Below are 19,740 nucleotides of genomic sequence, written 5' to 3'. Positions count from 1 at the left end.
GGGAGGGGGTGTGTCCGGGGCGTGTCCGGGGTCAGGGGGCAGTTCGGGGTGGAACCGGGGACATGGCCCCGGCCCGGGAGCGTGGTCGAGGCCTCCGGACCAGCCCCCGGGTCGGGTGATGGCGCGCCAGCAGCCCGCTGGCATGCGCAGGTTTACACCTGCTTTTGGCAAGCGTAAATGTGGCAACAAAGGTAGGAGGGGTTTAGATAGGGCCGGGGGGGTGGGTTAGATAGGGGAAGGAGGGGAAGGTGCGGGGGGGGTGGAAAGAAAGTTCCCTCCGAGGCCGCTTCGATTTCGGAGAGGCCTCGGAGGGAACAGGCAGCGGGCGCCGGGCTCGGCATGTGCAAGTTGCACAAATGTGCACCCCCTTGCGTGCGCCGACCCCGGATTTTATAAGATACGCGCGGCTACGCGTGTATCTTATAAAATCCAGCGTACTTTTGTTCAAGCCTGGTGCGTGAACAAAAGTACGTGCTTGCACAAATTTATAAAATCTACCCCCCAATGTTTAAAGCAAGTTTATTTATTTATTTAAAAATCTTTTCTATACCGTCATTAAGTTAGGTACCATCATAACGGTTTACAATAAGGCACAAATATTTAAATTGGAACAGATTATGAATTCTATCACTATACATGTGCCAAGATTTTACGGTAAAAAAAGTAGTTATAAAAACTCATAATTGGATGTGTTATGTTATGTCTGTTTATTTTGAGCAGGAACAAAAGAGAATCTATGTCATCTTATTCTAGAAATTTAAGATTAAAATAGAATATGTACCCATGTTGATTTGGGTTGTGTGTTTAGGGTGTGCTGCCAATTGCAATTGGTAGGGGATACTAGATGCTTCAGGAGGCTCGCCGCAGACAACAACAAGTGGAACAACAGCAACTTCAAGAACAGGCAAGGCCAGTTCCAAGCCCTCCTAGGGATCTTCCTGTACCAGAGGGCGAACCACAGGTCCCGAAGGGTTGGGGTCCAGTGCAGCGCCTTGCACACAGGTGGCCATGGCAGAGGAGATACAGGGAGAGCATCTTTCCACCATGAACATCCTTGCTGGGAATGCTGAGGACTATGTGGTTTGCAGATATAGCCTCAGCTCTTGGGCTATCCTGACATTATATGAAGAAATCCGAGGAGATTTGGATCCGGTCCTGGCCTCACCAAACTGTTGGTCACCCTGCATTTCATGGCAAGCAACTCTTTCCAAATGACAGCAGGGGGTCATGGGGAGAATGTCCCAAACCACTTTTCCCACTGTCTGGACCAGGTAATCACAACAGTCTCTGACAGCATTAATCACTACATAGTATTTCCTTGGGACAGACAGTACTTGATGGACTTGAAGAGAGGCTTTTATGCCTTTGCAAACTTTCCCAATGTTCTAGAAGCTATCGACTACGCTCATGTGGCCATCATTCCACCCCGTGACGGGGTGGAGATGTACCACAACAGAAAGCTCTTCCACTCCATCAATGTGCACGTGGTCTGTGTGATGCTCAAATGTGCAACCTTATATGGTGGCCAGGTACCCAGGAGCCACACATGAGACCTTTATACTTAGGCAATCAGGCCTGTGTGAAAATTTTGAGGACAGCCTATATGGTGACGGTTGGCTCATTGGTAAGAGAGCTCTTCTTTCTATATTATATCTCTGGCTATGAGTTTGGGGCAAATGGCATGGACACGGGGGTGGCTGACGGGGAGGAAAAGCATAGCTGCCAAGACAAGTGGCTTGTACAGTTACATCAGCAGCCCACTGACCCAGCGCCTGGCTTTTTCTCCCCATGTCTGCAGGTCTGCTAATCTGGTCATGGCAAATAATACATTGGCCCTAAAGCTTGGTGCATGAGCAGGCACTATAGACTTTGTACATGTTAAATTTCAAAATGTCTCATTGGGAACTATTTAAATCTCATTGGATAATGACAAGCTTGAAGTGTCCATACTGCTGGTACTGCACGATCACATGTGGCTGCCTAGTGAAGCATCATCCACATTGTCTGCCTGAAACAGCTCAACCAGAAGCAGTGTCCTGTGCATGTCGGTGGCCTGGCATATTCCCTGTGTCAGGCCTCACAAATTGGTTTATACGGTTAAGGGTAGAAACCGCCGCATCATGTAAAATCAACAGAATCTAACCCTTCTAAAACAGTATTAAGTCATTCCAGGTTGGATTTCATTGTTTTTTTGTTTACCTGGACATAATACGTCTTTCTCAAATGTGAGTACATTGTCTCGTGACATTGTTCAAACTTAAAGACTTTTTCTTTTTCTTTTTCACTCAACGCACAATAAAGCTCTGGAATTTGTTGCCAGAGGATATGGTTAGTGCAGTTAGTGTAGCTGGGTTCAAAAAAGGTTTGGATAAGTTCTTGGAGGAGAAGTCCATTAACGGCTATTAATCAAGTTTACTTAGGGAATAGCCACTGCTATTAATTGTATCAGTAGCATGGGATCTTCTTAGTGTTTGGGTAATTGCCAGGTTCTTGTGGCTTGGTTTGGCCTCTGTTGGAAACAGGATGCTGGGCTTGATGGACCCTTGGTCTGACCCAGAATGGCAATTTCTTCTTTCTTATGAGCACATACTGCCGAGCCTGCAAGAACATTCGCAATCACACCATGAGGTACCGTTCTTTCAGCTAACAAAGGTGTGGCGGCTCTTATGTTTTGCTTCAAGGTTGGAAGCCTGCTACACACCGGTAGCCTTAGCTTAGTTGTGAGGGCCTGGTCACAATTATTGGAATAACTAGACGCAATTTAGTATTCCGGAAGAGCAGAGCTTCTTTTGGTTACTGCTATACTGCACATGTACTGGCCCAGAGCAATGTGACATGCACTTAGACTAGACAAATCAGCCCTTAAGGTTCAGGTACAGGCTACCTTATACAGTCTTATAGGATGTTGTGGTTTGCAAGCCAGATCTGCAAGTGACGATGCTATGAATGATGGCTGAAATCTGTGTTTGCCACAGGAGATTCAGGGTACAGTTGCAGGACCTGGCTTCTGACCCCTGTGCCATTCCCCAACACTCCAGCAGAGACGAGGTACAATGATGCTATATGTGTGTCGTCGACCGCACCTTCGAAGTTCTCAAAAGTCACTTTTCCTGTTTGGACAAGATGGCTGGAGCTTTAATGTATGCCCCACCCAAAGTAGGAGATATAGTGCTCTGCTGTGTTTTCCATAATATCGCTCTAGGCCATGGACTAGGAATGGATATAGTTCCTGATCTCCCCCCAGATCTCCCCCCATGTATCCCCGCACGAGCTAAGGACACCACGCTGAGAGTCAGCTAGCTTTGCCATTTCGGGCTTCATTTTTTGTGAACTGTGGGAAACTTCATTTTTCCCGCGGTTCGGGGGTTTTTTTTTTTTCGTGGGCCCCCGATTTTCAGGTTAGTGCGCACTAACGTATTAGTGCTAGTGCACACTAACTGGAAATATGAATTTTTCCAAAATTTCAGAAAAATTCTTTTTGGGTTTTGTTGCCCCGAACCATGTTGAATTAGACAATTTTGTTGGAATTGTCTAATTTGGCAAAAATTAATGCACATCTCTATATAACAATACTTTGTCTGATAGGCCTCACCTACTATATCCTCTTCCAGGGAAGAGAGGCCGCTAATCTCCTCGCTATCATCTTTCTTTCTCTCACTGCTTCTCTGTCTGGGTCACTATGTAACAGAAAACACATATGCTTACTCAGAATTAATCTTGACAATGGAGCCATAGGGTATACTGGAAAAACAGTCATGAAAGTAAAGATGACATAAAAAACATGTGGCTGCTATAATGTGGTTTGCCTCATACTGACACAAAAAAAGGCATGTGTGGCATGTGAGTTTATGAACGACTGCCAACACATAGTTTAGCCTATCTAGCTTGCTGACCCTCCCCTGTGGACCTCATCCTAGTGCAGATATGTGATGAGATAGTGCCACAAGTGTCATACCACCCTGCTGTCCTCAAACATAGAGAGCAACATCTCTAGAAATGCTGCAAATATTAAATAGCTCTAATGGCACAGCCTAAAGGTACAGGTAGACAGTTAAAGGTTTCATTGACAGAATTCCCATTTTACTACCTCATTCTGTAGCTGACAAACATGTGCATGTGATGTTATACACCTGTACTAGGTCAACTTACTGACACATGGGCCTTGCAAAACACAGCTGATACCACAGCATCACCAGTTTTATTGCCACTGCTGACTCGGTTTTCCAACTGCATCCAGATTTACTGGATATGTTGATCCAGTCCTGGTTTTGGCTTGGAAAAGCTATAGGGAAATCTAATGAAATCCCTGCATGTAATTTGATCCAAACCAGGACAGGATTTACCTGTCCTGAAAATTGGAGCTGGTTGGCAAACCTTTTGGTGACATCAGAGAGCTCTAATAGCACGCCTTCCCACAATCAGCACAGGTCCTTCCAAAGTAGCATACCTGTTGGTGGTTGCATGCACCCCGACACACATGCACCATACTACACCTACCTATGCAATTTGTAAATGATAATGTTCAGAAGGTGAGGGTCTTGGCCATTGTGATGTCATGTAGGTTTGGTTAGCTTCTCAGTGAGCCTACACCAAGATGTACATCCGCCTCTGTGAAAGCAGGATTGGGAATCTGATGGTGTTCTGCCTTTACTTGTATTTTCCTATGAGCTCAAAGATAACACCATCGCTGTATAGTTTCTAATGACTCTAAGAGCTCACATATCTCTCCTGAGCAAAGGTTGACATCATAGAAGGCAATGGTTACGTGTGTTTTAACCTCCTGCCTTCAAATCAGCTATCACAGCTAGCCTTACAGAGATATTGAGTTGTCTGAGTGCTGCAAGGCCCTTGGCTGTTATGGCTGACTGATAGTCATGTGGTACAGCTGTATATACGTATGTATGTATGTACCCAGAAAATATGCAGACTATTTTGCTTTGAGCAATAGCTAGTATCTCATACAGTGCAATCTGTTACCACCCTTAAAGCACATAGGCTGAGTTCTCCTGTTCCAAGCAGCTTGCAGATCATTCCGTTTCCAACGTCACTTCACACGTTTCTGTGGTTTAATGGTTGCAGACCCTTGCTCATCCACATGTCTGTCACAACTTTTGGGAAATGAGGAAGAGCTGCTGTCCTCTACACTGTGCCTCATGTGGTGTAAGTCACTTTTACAGTTAGTGGTAAGCAGGGCAGGTGCGCTCCTACACTGTCAATGATCTGCTCTTTATAAATCATTAAGGCTAGAGAAACTGTCGTCAGCTGATGACTTCATGAGCCTACAAGCTGCTCCATATTACGCGGCACACAGAAGTCTCATGTGGTTGGCATTATTGCCTTTCTGTGTTTTTCTCTTGCCAGACACACATTTAGTGCCGCCTTAAGGAGCCCATGTCAGTACCACTGACAAAGTTGGTTTCATATATGCCTTTTACAGATGTGTTTTAGGTGGCCAGGCTTACATAATCAGTGCCAAGGCAGAAATAACAACACCTCATTAGCAGTTACGGACAAGCTGCCACACTCATCAGTGTTGTCTGAATACCAACATTCATGGAACATACGCATTGCCGATGTGTAGGTGTACAAAGTGCTGCAGGTAGTCTGTACTCAAAAGATAAGTGTATCAGTGTGAGACTCGAGTAACATGCTGTCAATCTCTGTCTTTGGGGGTGCTGTTGCACTAGAAGGTTTCTCCCTTACCACAGCAATCCATACCCCAGAGCAGGCTGTATGTGGGCATTCATTTTGCACTCACTGGGGTGGATTTTCAAAGGGTTCCGCATGTAAGTCACGCGCACAACACCGAGAATCTGCTCCTGTGCGTATCAAACCTATTTTGCATAGGCCTGGCGAGGTGCACAAGCCCTGGGATGCGCGTATGTCCCAGGGCTTGAAAAAGGGGGCGGAGAGTGGTTCGGGGTGGGGTGGTTCGGGGTCAGGGCTGGGGCGGGGCCGGAGCCTCCAGGCACAACGGCCATTTGCCGCTGTGCCTGGGATCGTGGACCAGCCGTCGGCCGGCATGCATAACCTAAGCCTGCCCGGAGGCAGGCGCAACTTAGAAGTTAAAGGTAAGAGGAGGTTTTAGGTAGGGCTGGGGTCGGGTTAGTTAGTGGAAGGGAGGGGAAGGTGGGGGGGGGGGCGGGGGGAATGGAGGAATGCTGCGCAGCTCGGCACACCCAAGTTGCACAATTGTGCATTCCCATGTGCGTGCCAATCCTGGATTTTATAACGTGCGCGGCTGCATGTTATAAAATCGGGCATAGATTTGTGTGCGCCGGGTTGCCATGAGGCTAAAGAAATGAAAAATGTTTAAAAACAAAAAAAAAATAAAATAAATATCCCCATGTACATCTATAATGTTTATACCGGTGCCATTGGTCGGCCCCTGTCACATGGAAGGAGCAATGGATGGCTGGCACCATCTTAGAAAATGACATGGGCCATCCATTGCTCCTTCCATGTGACAGGGGCCGACCAATGGCACTGGTAGCCCCTGTCACATGGTAAGGGCAAAGGGCCACTGGCACCATTTTGATTAGTGGCAGCCGATGGCTCGAGAGGGAGAGATCGCTCCCAGGACCCTGCTGGACCATCAGGGCTTTTAGTAATTCTTGGGGGGTGGGCGTTGTAATTAAGTAAATTTGAAGGGTTGGGGTGGGGGGGTTCTGGTTTATTTTGCCAAAGAAAATAAAAATGACCTGTTGGAAAACAAAGTTTTTCACGAAGTGCCCATCCTGAAAGCTAAATACGACGCTCATCTCTATTATTTTCTAATCTGCACATATCATGTACACATGGATTATAAAATGTGCATTTCTTTCCTGCAACATTTATGCATATTTAAAAAAAGACGTGTGACTAGATATTCAAGTTAAGGTCTAGATTCATCATTTTGCTATACATTTTTCATGATTATTGCCTGCGATAAAAAAAGGAGTGTAATTAGGGTAATTTGTGAGTTACTGCCATACATGTTATTTTATTGTGCCCACAATATCTTGACATCACAAGCTAAGCAGAGAGAGAAAGATAGATAGCGTGGCATAATGTGTGTCAACCATGGGCAGAATTGGAAAAAACTATTTTAAGTTTTATTATGCTACATAGTATATCATTCCCAATGCAGACTTACTGATTTGCTCTGATTTTAAAGTTGGACTTTGAGCTGCAATTTGATTTGTTTTCCACATCCTCAATATATACAAGATCTGTGGCATGTGATCCTGATTGATATCTTCCAGACTAGTAGACGACATGTATTTGCTATTTTCCTGCAGTATTGCTACACTTTCACTACTGTTTTTAGCCTTCAAAATAAAAAGAAAGTCAGAATTTCATAAAGTATCTTCATTTTTAAGTTTTACAGTATATCTCAATTGCTTAATTGAAAAGTAATAAGCGAAAGGGCTCACATGAACTACAGACAAGATGGCTGCCTGAACTTTTTCCTTCTCCTGGATGTGTGTGTGTGTTGGCAGTAAGGAGGGTTTTGTGGGTTCATAACATATGGAAGGGTTGTGTGTGTTATGAGACTTGTGGTGTTTTGGTTTCTTGGAAGTAGGACTGCATATGTTGGGGTGTGGTTTCAGGGTGTGGGGTGTAGTTTTGGGGTGCGGGGGAGTAGTTAAGAATGTGTGTGTTGTGTGTGTCTATGTGTATGTGTGTGTGTCTGTGCATGTGGGGGGTAGTGAATTGAGAAGCTGCATTTATTTTTCTTGTCTCTATGAGGGGAGTAGATTGTGTTTACTGTGAATAAGGGGAGTGTGTGTGTTTACTGTGAATAAGTTTATATGTGGGTGAGACGCATGTGTGTGGGGGACATTTAGAATGTGTGGCTTGAGTGGGATGTGGGGGAGCAATGTTTGGCTGCATGTGACAGTGTGTGTGAGACTGTGAGATATGTGTGTGTGAGAGAGAGGTTACATGAGTATTTGTGTGGTGAGTGGGTGGGAAGGTGTTTCTTTGGGTGTTTGACATGTGTGGGGGAGGTATGGTTGCAGTATAAGTGGGTAGAATGTGTTTGGGGGGTATATGTATGTATAAGTGTGCATGGGAAGGGCATATCACTAGTAGCCTGATGGTCCATTACCTGTGCAACTACCTGGGAGACCTCCTATGTGTCTCATGAAGTTCACTACTTTTCTACCGAGCAGACAAGGCCATATTTATTTATTAACATTTGTTTTCCTGCCTTTCCCTTATATTTTACATCAAAGCATTTCTGCCTGTGAAATGATGAGTAATCTGAAGTGAGTGAAATAATAATGACACCCAACACCAGCACTGAGATTAATAACTACTAGGGAAAGCAATGAGGGTACTGGCCACAGGATAGATCATCCATACTAGGAATGTGCAGAGCAAAATTTTATGTTCATATTTTTTATGTCCGAAAGGGGGTCCCACTTGCGGCCAATATGGACATAAAAAAAATCCAATGAGTTGGGTATATGTACATATGTGCAAAAAAAAAATTTAAACCCCCTCACCCTCCTTAATCCCCCCCCCAGACTTACCACAACTCCCTGGTGATCGAGCGAGGAGTGAGGACGTCATTTCTGCAATCCTTGGCGAGAAGCATGTGACGTCGGTGGCACGTCGAGTGACGCGGCGTCACGTGATTCCCGGCTCGTTCGCGCCGGACGGCTCGTTCGGCCCAAAAAGAACTTTTGGCCAGCTTGGGGGGGCCTCCTGACCCCCCCAAGCTGGCCAAAAGTTCTTTTTGGGCCGAACGAGCCGTCCGGCGCGAACGAGCCGGGAATCACGTGACGCCGACGTCACGTGATTCCCGGCAAGTTCGCGCCGGACGGCTCGTTCGGCCCAAAAAGAACTTTTGGCCAGCTTGGGGGGGCCTCCTGACCCCCTCAAGCTGGCCAAAAGTTCTTTTTGGGCCGAACGAGCCGTCCGGCGCGAACTTGCCGGGAATCACGTGATGTCGCGTCTGAGTGATGCGGCGCCACGTGATTCCCGGCTCGTTCGCGCCGGACGGCTCGTTCGGCCCAAAAAGAACTTTTGGCCAGCTTGGGGGGGTCAGGAGGCCCCCCCAAGCTGGCCAAAAGTTCTTTTTGGGCCGAACGAGCCGTCCGGCGCGAACGAGCCGGGAATCACGTGACGCCGGCGTCACTCGACGTGCCGCCGATGTCACATGCTTCTCGCCAAGGATTGCAGAAATGGCGTCCTCACTCCTCGCTCCATCACCAGGGAGTTGTGGTAAGTCGGGGGGGGGATTAAGGAGGGTGAGGGGGTTTATATTTTTATTTTGGCTCAACAATCGCGATTTCCCACATATCGAACATATCTATGTTCGATATGTGGGAAATCCGATCGTTTATGTCGAATCAATTTTTTAAGTAAAAAAAAAATATGAGTTGCGTTTTACTAATGCGGTCAATCCGAATGCACACCCCTAATCCATACCCAGCCACCCACATAAACAGACACACAGTGGCACTTTAGCCCTGTCTGCTTTGAGTGTAGTGCTTCAGCAAATGGTCAGACATGGAATAAATGATTGATTTCTCAAGAAAGCCAACCAGTGGCACCACAGAGCATCACACTAAAGGTAAGGCAGAGCAGAGAGTAAAAATGAGAAGAAATTTAAAGGGGGATTTAAAAAATTGGGCACACCTCAAAATCGGGAGATGGGCACACATGTAGCACATGCACCTGTCCACTCGATTTTAAAAGCACGCGCACACAAGTCCTGATGCGCAAATATCTTGCATCGGAGAAAAAAGGAGCGGAGTGTGGATGTGGTATGGGTGGGGTGTGGACGTTTTGGAGCAGGGCCAAGAGATATTTATGCAAGTACTTATCCTCCTGGAGGCGCAACCAGGTCCAGTACCAGGTAACTTTACTTTTGCTATGGAGAAGGTGTAAGTCTAAGGAAAGAAAATTGCAGGCATCTATGAGGTGTTTGAGGGGTCTGGGGTAACTGGGGGGAGTGTAGGATAAAGAATCAGGGGGGTCGGGGGACCTAGCTGAACACTGGGCAAACTGGTGGATGAACTGGTGAAACTTGTCATCGCCTGGAGGTTCATCTGTTATAAAATACCCTTTAATGCGTGTCCAAAAGCCAGCTTATGCTGTTGGGCGCATACTAGCTTAAAATTAGGCACACAAATATGCACACCTAGGCAACATTATAACATGCACGCATATGTGCATGCATGTTATAAAACTGATGCATCTCTAGGCATGTAACAACACACCGAGCACCAGCTTGAAAGTTACTGTCCCTGTGCGAAGAGTTGGAATATTAACATACTAGGAACACTGGTCTTTCTGTCTGTGAAATGATGAGTAGCTTGAAGTGAATGAAATAATAACCCAGCCACCAGCAATGAGATAATATAACTAGTCAGACACTGAGGCCAATGGGCCACTGGCCACAGGGCAGAGCATGCTCCTCCCCTTCCACTGACACCTTAACTAGCTATATGTGTGCTTCTGCAAGAATCAATGGACGTAGACACAAAATAATTTCTCACACTAAAGGCAAAGCATACAGGGAAAATCAGCTATATATTAAGCAGAAGCAGCAGTGAATGACTGCCTGTCTGCAGGACTTCACTGCTACTGCCTAGGACCTATACCTAAATGTCCACTACCCTATCTGGCTATTGACTTAAAAGAATGACACCAAATTATATCTATAATCAATTAATGCAATTATTAATTTTAAAATCATAATAACTTTCTCTCTCAAAAGAACAATGCACTATTGCTGTCATCGCCTCAATTCCCCTAAGGCAAAGCCACAGACAGCAATATATCTGATCTCAAATTTGGAATAAAATAGCAAACATATGATTGGCAAATTCAAAGCATACTTTTTCCACTTACCATGTTTTAAAAAAAATGAAGCAGGACTGGCAGATTCAAACTATGATATCTCAAAATGCCAGGGCCCTTCCCAAAAAGACCATTTATTGGGAAATTCAAAATAAGTATTTTCTTACCTAGTGGCATCTTCTCCCACAGTCCACCTTGAAACCTTGGCAACACATAAATTTGTCAGATGTTCCCAAACCTGTCCTGGGGAACTCCATCCAGATAAAATGTGCATACTATAGAGGCAGTGCATGCAAATTTATTCATGCATATTTATTGTGGACATCTTGAAAACCAGACTAGCTTGGGATCCCTCAGGACAGGTTTTAGAATCACTGCTCTATGTCATGCAAAATGACAGTGCATTCCTAGCAAACATTAATACACAAAATCATTTTTTTAAACAAAATTTCAATGAACTGTGCCCTATACATCATGAGGACAATTTCCAAAGCCATTTACAAGGATGAATAATGAATTACTTGAGTTAGCTGGCTGCCTGACAATTAAGGGTGTGCATTCATTTGCAATAAAATAGGAAATGTAATATTGTTTCAATTCATTCTTAAAACAAAATGAAAGAAAACCTAAAAATGTTTTGTTCCTTTTTCATGTTTTTACACATTTGTGGACATTAGTTCATTTATTTATGAATACTTACTTTTAGCTCGCCAATCACAGGCGAGCTAAAAGTAAGTATTCTAGGCAGGTTAAAGAATATATAAATATTATTAATAAAAATACAGAAAATATCAAACAAAAATTAAAACACATAAAATAAACAAACTGCAATGTAACAAAATGTAGTCAAATACTTGAGTAAAAAGTTAATGCTTTAGACCCTTGTAAAACTCTTTCAGATCCAACATGGAATGCAGTTTTAATGGCAGAGCATTCCATATTTTAGGACTTATTGCTGAAAAAGCCCACTCCCTCATAGAAACAATATTTATTTCCTTAAACAATGGGATAGTTAATAACTCCTGACTCTGCAAACACAAAGTATGACAAGGAGCATAAGAGAACAGCAGATTTTTAAAATACTGTTATTTCCTTACTCCTTTACAAACTAATGAAAGCACTTTAAACTTTATTCTAAACTAGTGGTGCCCGGCCAAGTGTTGCAGTGGCAGAGTCAGGTTCTTTACTCTCCCTCCCCCTTCCCCTTGCTCATTTACCTCAGTTACTCATCCTCCTCCCCCTTGGTCACTCACCCCCCCTTCCCTCCCCTGTCCCCACTCCAACTCTCTCCCCTCACACTCACTTCTCCCCTCATTCTCCCTCCCCTGACACTCACTTCCCCCCTCATTCTCCCTCCCCTCACTGTCACCTTCCCCCGCCTACTGCCTACCCTTCAGATCAGAAAATCTTTGTCTTTCTATTTCTGTGGGAACCCCCCTACCCCCCAAAAAAAACCCCCCAATCCCAACCCTTTAAATCAAATAATAACCCCCCACTCTCCTGCCCCCTCCCAAGACCTGTGAAATTAAAATTGTTGGTGCTACATGTGGTCTGTCCCTGGGCATCTGTGCGCGTTATGTAGCCAAATAGGGGAGTGCCTAACCAAATTTGCACTTCCAAATTTGTTTTGTGGTCTGGGGAGGGCTATTTTGGTGCGTTCCCGAGATCGTGCAAGTTTAGTGTATGTATTTGTGTGTGAACCTCCCCCTTCCCCCAAAAAACAACCCTATGAGAAAAGTTCTCTTAAACTAACCACCCCACACTCTCCTGCCCCCCCTCCCCCAGCCCTGCGAAAAACAGTAGCCCACCCCCCTGCCCCCCAGAGTTGCTGAATGAATGAAACCTGCCCCCCCCCTCGTGACCCCTCCCCAAGATGTTCGCAATAAATTCATCACCACTCCCCACCCTCCAGACCCCCTCGAGACCTGATAAAAATGTCAGTCGGTGGAGCGGGCATTCAGGATCAGTCCGGGAGTGATGTATTGGCGTTGGTCTGTCGGCTGTGAGCACTGAAATGGGTTCCGATGGCCTTTGCCCTTACTAAGTGGGGTGGAACAATGGCAGCAGTAGGTCCTCTGACATAGTAAGGGCAAAGGTCCGCCGGCTGTCAGTCCTGAAAATGGCGCCGAGGGGCCCTCGCCCTTACTATGTCACATGGGCTACTGCTGCCATTGGTGTCCCCGAGTGGCATAGTAAGGGAAAGGGCCGTAGGCGCCATGTTGAGTGCTGGCAGCCGATGGCCGTAGTGCAGGAGATGTGTCACGGACCGGTCCTGGCCCCCCGCTGGAGCCTCCCGGACTTCTGTCAGGTTTTGTGTGTGTTGTGAGGGCCTGGGAAGTAAATACATTTGTCATGTGTGTGGGAGGTGTGAGGAGGGTGGTTTTGTGTGTGTTTGGAGGCTGTGGGAAGTAAATCAATTTGGCATGTGTGTGGGGGGTGTGAGGAGGGTGGTGGGTGTATTTTATCTGTAAAGGAAATAGTTATCTTCCGGTGAAAAAAGTGCGTGAATGTGTTAAAATGGAAGTGAAACGTGGACCTGGACTGGCGAAATGATTAGTGTAGCGTGTGTTAGTGTAAGGTGTAACAGATGGCGCTTACGTCCAGCAGATGTCGCTGTTTTCTGGAAAAAAAAGTTAAACCTATTTTACCTGTCACAGGTGTGACATATCTGTAATGTAAGTACAGAAGAACCTTCCTGTATGCGAAATGAAGGTTGTGTCCAAATTTGAAAGCAATCGTTTCATTGATTTCTGAGATTAGCGATTTTGTCCAAACTATTTAACATTTTTATTTATATAGATTGTACAGAGAGCCAGCTGGAAGAGCCTTTCTGTCCTCCCTCAAAACTTACAGGAAACCCTTTTTAGAGATTGCAGGCTGGCGACTGCGACCCGGGCAAAGGTTTAAGAAATTGGACCCCACCTAAGCCCCCACCCCAGACCTCTGAGACTCCACCCCCAGGCCTCCTTAAACTACATTTTATCCCATCTGTGAATCTTCCATGAGCAGGAGTGATCCCCAGTCATTCCTTCTCTGTCTGTCCTGGTTTTCAGAATAGTCACTGATGGATTGCAGACTGGCTCCATTATGCTGCCATTCCCTCCTCCTGGACTTTCTCAAGCCTGCTATTTATAATCCCTCAGGAGCACAGCATGTTTCTCAGCTATGCCTAACTAGCACAAACATTTGTAATCTCCTTAAATGCAGAAAAGACTGTACCTTACAGTAGGGTTGGAAATAATTTTAAAAAAGGCTGACATCATGTAATAATGCTCATTCCTTGACAGAGACAATAGCCTGCCCTGGAGGTATTGCTGAACTCTCAAAACGTAGGCCACCTTGGTACCTGTACATATATTTTGATGACTGCTTGTACCCCACAAGACCACTGCATCAATAAGTTTGTGATCAGGATAATTCAAGGAAAATTTAAAACAATCTGGAAATGTAAGACTTTTGACATTTTTTTTATCTGACAGTTTAGAACTGAAAGAAAGGACTTAATAGAGACCTGTATGTCTTGAGCTATAAATTTATATTGCCTGTCGCCTTCTGATCATTCATCAGTCCTCCCTCCCACCAAAAAAATATTTATCCTCACACAATCTTTGGAATATCTTATACGATTCTCTTGTGTTTTCTGGTAACAGATGTTTCTGCATATTCTATTCTGTCCTGAGAAAGGGAGCATTGGCACTTGAAAACTATTCAAGATTATATTAAATTGGTCCAATAAACTATATCATCTTATATATATATTTTTGTTAGTTCTTTTATTGTTTTACTGGTTAACCTTTATTTCTATTCATTTTATTGTACTCCTGACAAGTCACCCATCCTAAACAAATATACTAACCATGTGTTATGCCTTATGAGGTTCATATTCAGAGTATTTGTCTGGAAAAGTTTTGCACTTAGCCAGACAAATGCGGGGATTTGAAATTCTACCAGTTTGTCTGCCCCTAAAATAAATATATATTTATTTATTTATCAAGTTTTATATACCATTGTTCGGTTCGCCATCACAATGGTTTACAAAGTTTTGATGTTTAACATAGTGTTCAAAAATTCATACGCTTGTTAACATTTATCTTATTTGTTATGAACATATCTTGGTTGTAAATTGTGCAGATTAAATTACGTGTTTTGGATTGGGTCTGCATGTTTATATGGGTCGATAGGGAGGTAAGATGTATCAAAGAGTCATAGGGTGTTTTGGTAGGCTTTTGTGAACATCCAAGTTTTTAGTTCTTTTTTATTTATTTATTTATTTATTTATTTATTTATGGTTTTTATATACCGATCTTCTTACATAATATGTAAATCAAATCGGTTTACAGAGAACAGTTGAAAAACTTGCTTGTGGGCAATTGCTTGTGGGCAATTACTTGCTTGTGGGCAATTTTGAAGGTTTTTAAATTTTGTTGTGTTCTCAGTTCGGATGGGAGGGAGTTCCATAGTTCGGGACTTCCTAGGGATACGGCTCTCTTCTGAGTTGAGGTACGTTTGTGACGAGCGGGTGGAATCTTTAATAAGCCTTTGTTAGCTGAGCGGAGATTTTGGTTTGGTGAGTGTAGCTTTATGGATGCACTTAGCCAGTTAATTTGTTTTTCATATATTATTTTGTGTATTATGGATAGTATTTTATAGTCTATCCTGTACTTTATTGGAAGCCAGTGTAGTGATATGAGAGTTGGAGTAATGTGATCGTATTTTTTCGTTCCTGTGAGTATTCTGGTGGCTGTATTTTGAAGGATTTGGAGCGGTCGGATGGTGGTGAGAGGTAAGTTGAAGAGCAGGGAGTTGCAGTAATCCAGGTTGGAGAAGATGAGTAGTTGGAAGACTGTTCTGAAGTCGTTGGGGGAGAGGAAAGGCTTTAGGTGTCGTAGGGTTTGGAGTTTCTGATATCCGTCTTTGATTTTTGTGGAGATGTGATTCTTGAATGATAGTTCCTTGTCGATTATTATTCCTAAGTTGCAGGTATGGGTGACAGGGGGGATTGCTGATTTTTGATTCAATATGTTGAGTGGTTGTATGTGTGTAGGGTTATTCTTTCTATCCAGCATGATTATTTCTGTCTTATTAATGTTTAGGATAATTCTCATGTTGGTTAGTAATTGCTTTATTTTGGTGAGGTAGTTGGCTGTTTTTTTGTAGGTGTCTTCCAGAGAGTTGTGTATTGGGATAAGTATTTGGATGTCATCAGCATATATGAAGTGAGTCATTTTAAGGTTTGAGAGGAAGTGACATATCGGGAGAAGATAAATGTTGAAGAGTGTCACCAATAGTGCAGAGCCTTGGGGAACTCCAGTATCAAGGTTTATTTTCTTTGAGAGGGTGTCGTTGATTGACACCTGGTAGGTCCTTCATGATAGATAGGATGTGAACCATTGTAGGGTTTTTTCTTTTACACTGATTTCGGATAGACGTTCAATCAGAATTGAATGGTTTACAGTGTCAAAGGCTGCTGAAAGGTCTAGTAGGACTAGAAGGTAGCTGTGGCCTTTGCCAAATCCTTTGAGCACGGTGTCATTTAATGATAGGAGTAGTGATTTGGTGTTTAGTTGTTTCCTGAAGCCAAATTATGTGGGAAGTAGGGTATTGTTCCGTTCCAGGTGGTCACTTAGTTGGGAGTGGACAATTTTTTCAATGATTTTGGCAATGAAAGGTAGGTTTGATATGGATCATAGTTTAGGAGGTTTTCTGGATCCAGGTTGTTCTTTTTCAGTATGGGTTTGATAATTGCTGATTTTAGGCAGTCGGGGTAGTTTCCTTCTGTGAGGGATAGGTTCACGATGTTGGTTAATGTTTTAGTTATTGATGGCTTGATAGCTTTGATCGTCTGTATGGGTATGCTATCGATAGGGTATATAGCTGAATTCATTTTTTTTATGATATTTTGCATTTCCAGTGATGATGCTGAATCAATGTTGGGCCAGTTTGTTGTTTGATTGATTTGTATTTTTGGGTCTTGTGTGTTGTTGTTGAGGTTGTTGCTTATAAGGTTTTTGATTTTTTCATTAAAGAATTCAGCAAAGTCGTTGCTTGAGAGTTTAGAGGTTGGTGATGTTTGATCATTGGAGGATTTGGTTAGGCCATGTACGATATTGAAGAGCATTTTTGGGCTGTGTTGGAATTTGTTTATTTTTTTGAGTAGAAGTCTTTTTTGCATTCTGGATATGTTTTTTGTAGTATGCTAAGTGTGATCGGTATGCATTCAGTAGCGTGGCTGTTTTGTTGTTCCTCCAGGCTTTTTCTTTTTTTCGGAGTTCACGTTTGGCTGATCTGATTTTTTCGCTGTGCCATTGGTTCTGGTGTTTTGGGTTTTTTATTGTTTTCTTTATTGTGGGGTTTATCTTGTCTGCTATTGTTTTTGTGATGTTGATCCAGGATGAAGTGGCATTTTCTGCGTTAGAAAGGTCTGTTTGTTAGTTCTGTTTGTAGATTATCTTGAAGTGTCTCTATGTTGAAGGGTGGCCGGTAGGAGAAGGATCTAGGTGTGCTTTTTCCTGTTGTAAGTTTAAGGTTGAAAGTCAGGTTGGCGCTGACTAGAGAGTGGTCCGACCATGGGATATTAGTGATATTTGTGTGGTAACTAGCCCATATGTCAGTATTGATGAAGATGAGGTCTAGTGTGTGACCTGCTTTGTGCGCTGGGCCTTGGAAGATTTGGCTTGGTCCTAGGGTTGATAGGGCTTCTGTTATTGCCCTGCATGTGGGGGAGTGGAGAATTGTGTCAACGTGTATGTTAAAGTCTCCTAAGATGATGTTGTGTTTGTTGATAGTTTGGACAAGAAGAATTCTATTAGTGTTGAGCAGTTCCGATCCAGTGAATTGGGGGGACAGTATATCAGACAGATCTGTAGTAGAAGTGAGTCGAATAGTGTGATTTCCAGTGGTGGGTGGGTGTTGGATGGATGTAGTTTCATCTGTAAGTTTTTTTTTTATGATTAGCATTAGACCTCCTCCTTTCGTTTTTGGTCGGGGGACTGAAAACGTTCTGTAGATGGGGTTATTGATTTGGTTGATTAGAACTGTGTTGGTGTTTCTTATCCATGTTTCTGTGATGGCTATGAAATCTGGTTTGTGATCGTCAAGTAGGTCAGAGATGACGGGTATTTTCTTCACTATGGATTGTGCGTGGAATAGAAGGAATGATAGTGCTATGTAACTGCTGTAGGTCTTAGTGTTGATGTGAGTGATGTTTGATTGTTGGTACTTACAATATTTTTTTGTTTTTGTTCTTGTTTCCTTCTGTGGGTATTCCTTGTTTTGGTCCTTTTTTGTTTCGTTTAGTGGGTTATCGGTGCTTTGGTGTTTTCTGTGGGACTTGAGTGGATGTAGTCATGGGGTTGATTGTTTTTTATTTCTTATGGGGTGTAGCAGTGTTTTTTCTGGGTTTGGGGTCTGCACTACAGTTTGCACAAAGGGGAGTGCCCCTTTGTCGTGCGTTTCAGCGCGTGACGCCTGGTGATCTCGCCTCTTTTGGAGACTCGTCCGTTGCCAGTTGATGAGGTCATGGGGGGGGGGGGGGGGCGCGGACCATCCGGCTGAGGAGGCAGGGCTGTTCTGCCCCTCTTCAGGCTCCTGCCTTCTCCGATGGCGCTGGATGCCTGCTGGAACTGGCTTCATGGGACTGCCATGGCTGGAGGGGTGCCTGGTGATCACGCCTCTTTTGGAGGTGGGTCTGTCACCAGTTGATGAGGTCACCAGGGGAAGGCAGGCCACCCGGCCGAGGAGGCAGGTCGACTCTGATGTTCTTCGGGTTTTTTGCTAGCAATTATTCATTAATCCATGCATTCTTTTTGCTGTGTCCATCGGTGCCTGACGCCCTCTCTCTGCCCTCCTCACCTCGTTGGCGCCTCCCTCTTCATCCGTGGGAAGTTTGGCTGCCACGGCGTTCTCCTGCCGAGGTGCTTCGGCATCCCCGGATCGGCTCCACACTGCAAACTGCCATGTTCCTGAGAGGCCTAGGGGCACGTGCGTGGCGTGGCCCCGACAGAAATACTGGCAATGGCGCGAACCTCAGGGGCATCCCCCGAAGATGACGTCACCCGTGATGGATATTTAAGGTCTCAGTATTTGCTAACACATTGAGTTAGCAAGGATAAGGATTTGTTCTATCTGAGCTACTCTGCCTCCTCGGACTTACCAGGGGTACCCGCTCCTCGGGGGCCTCACTCTCTTCTTGTTTTTTAGGTCAGTCTGGAACAGGTACTCGCTCCTCGAGGGCCTATGTTCCCAGACTTGTTGCTGAATTCCCTTCTGCCTGGAAGTCTTCACTGTGTAACTACTTCAGTGAGTTACCATCGCTCTCTCATAGCTTTCCCTGGAACAGGTACTCGCTCCTCGAGGGCCTACACTTTCCAGCTCCTGGGCTTCTGTGATACAGTGTGTGAGTATTACCATCTGGTTCAGTATTTGAACTTTGCATACCCTGCCTACTCACTATATTTCAGTTTCTCTTCAGCTCAGCCTCCAGAGATCACTGTTCCAGTATCTGAGGGACTGCAGCCCAGCCAGGCATTCCAGCTCACTAAGGCCACCTCTGGTGGTTCAATATACTGTTTAATAAAAGAACTAATGTGTGTCTGTCTCCAAACTCTGAGCCTGACCGGTGGTCCCTCTCAGGATCTTCCCCTGGGGGCGTGGTCATCTGCCACCGGCCCAAGGATCCACCCACAACTATCCCAAACAATAAAACTTTTATATTATGTTTTACATGATAACTAGAACTCCATCACCTGATTCAGGAGATGGAACACATTCCCCTAAATCCACAGATCAGGCTGCAAGAAATGGTGGAGGCTATATCACCCTCCTACTTGATATGCATTGAAAAGGATTTATCATGGCTTTTATCTGCTATGTAAGTTACACACTGATGCATGTTAATTAGTGTGATGAAATAAGTTCCATCTAAGACCCAGTACAGAAGGGAAC

Source organism: Rhinatrema bivittatum, chromosome 1 (assembly GCF_901001135.1).
Source record: "Rhinatrema bivittatum chromosome 1, aRhiBiv1.1, whole genome shotgun sequence".
Lineage (NCBI taxonomy): Eukaryota > Metazoa > Chordata > Amphibia > Gymnophiona > Rhinatrematidae > Rhinatrema > Rhinatrema bivittatum.
This window is presented reverse-complemented; position numbering follows the sequence as displayed.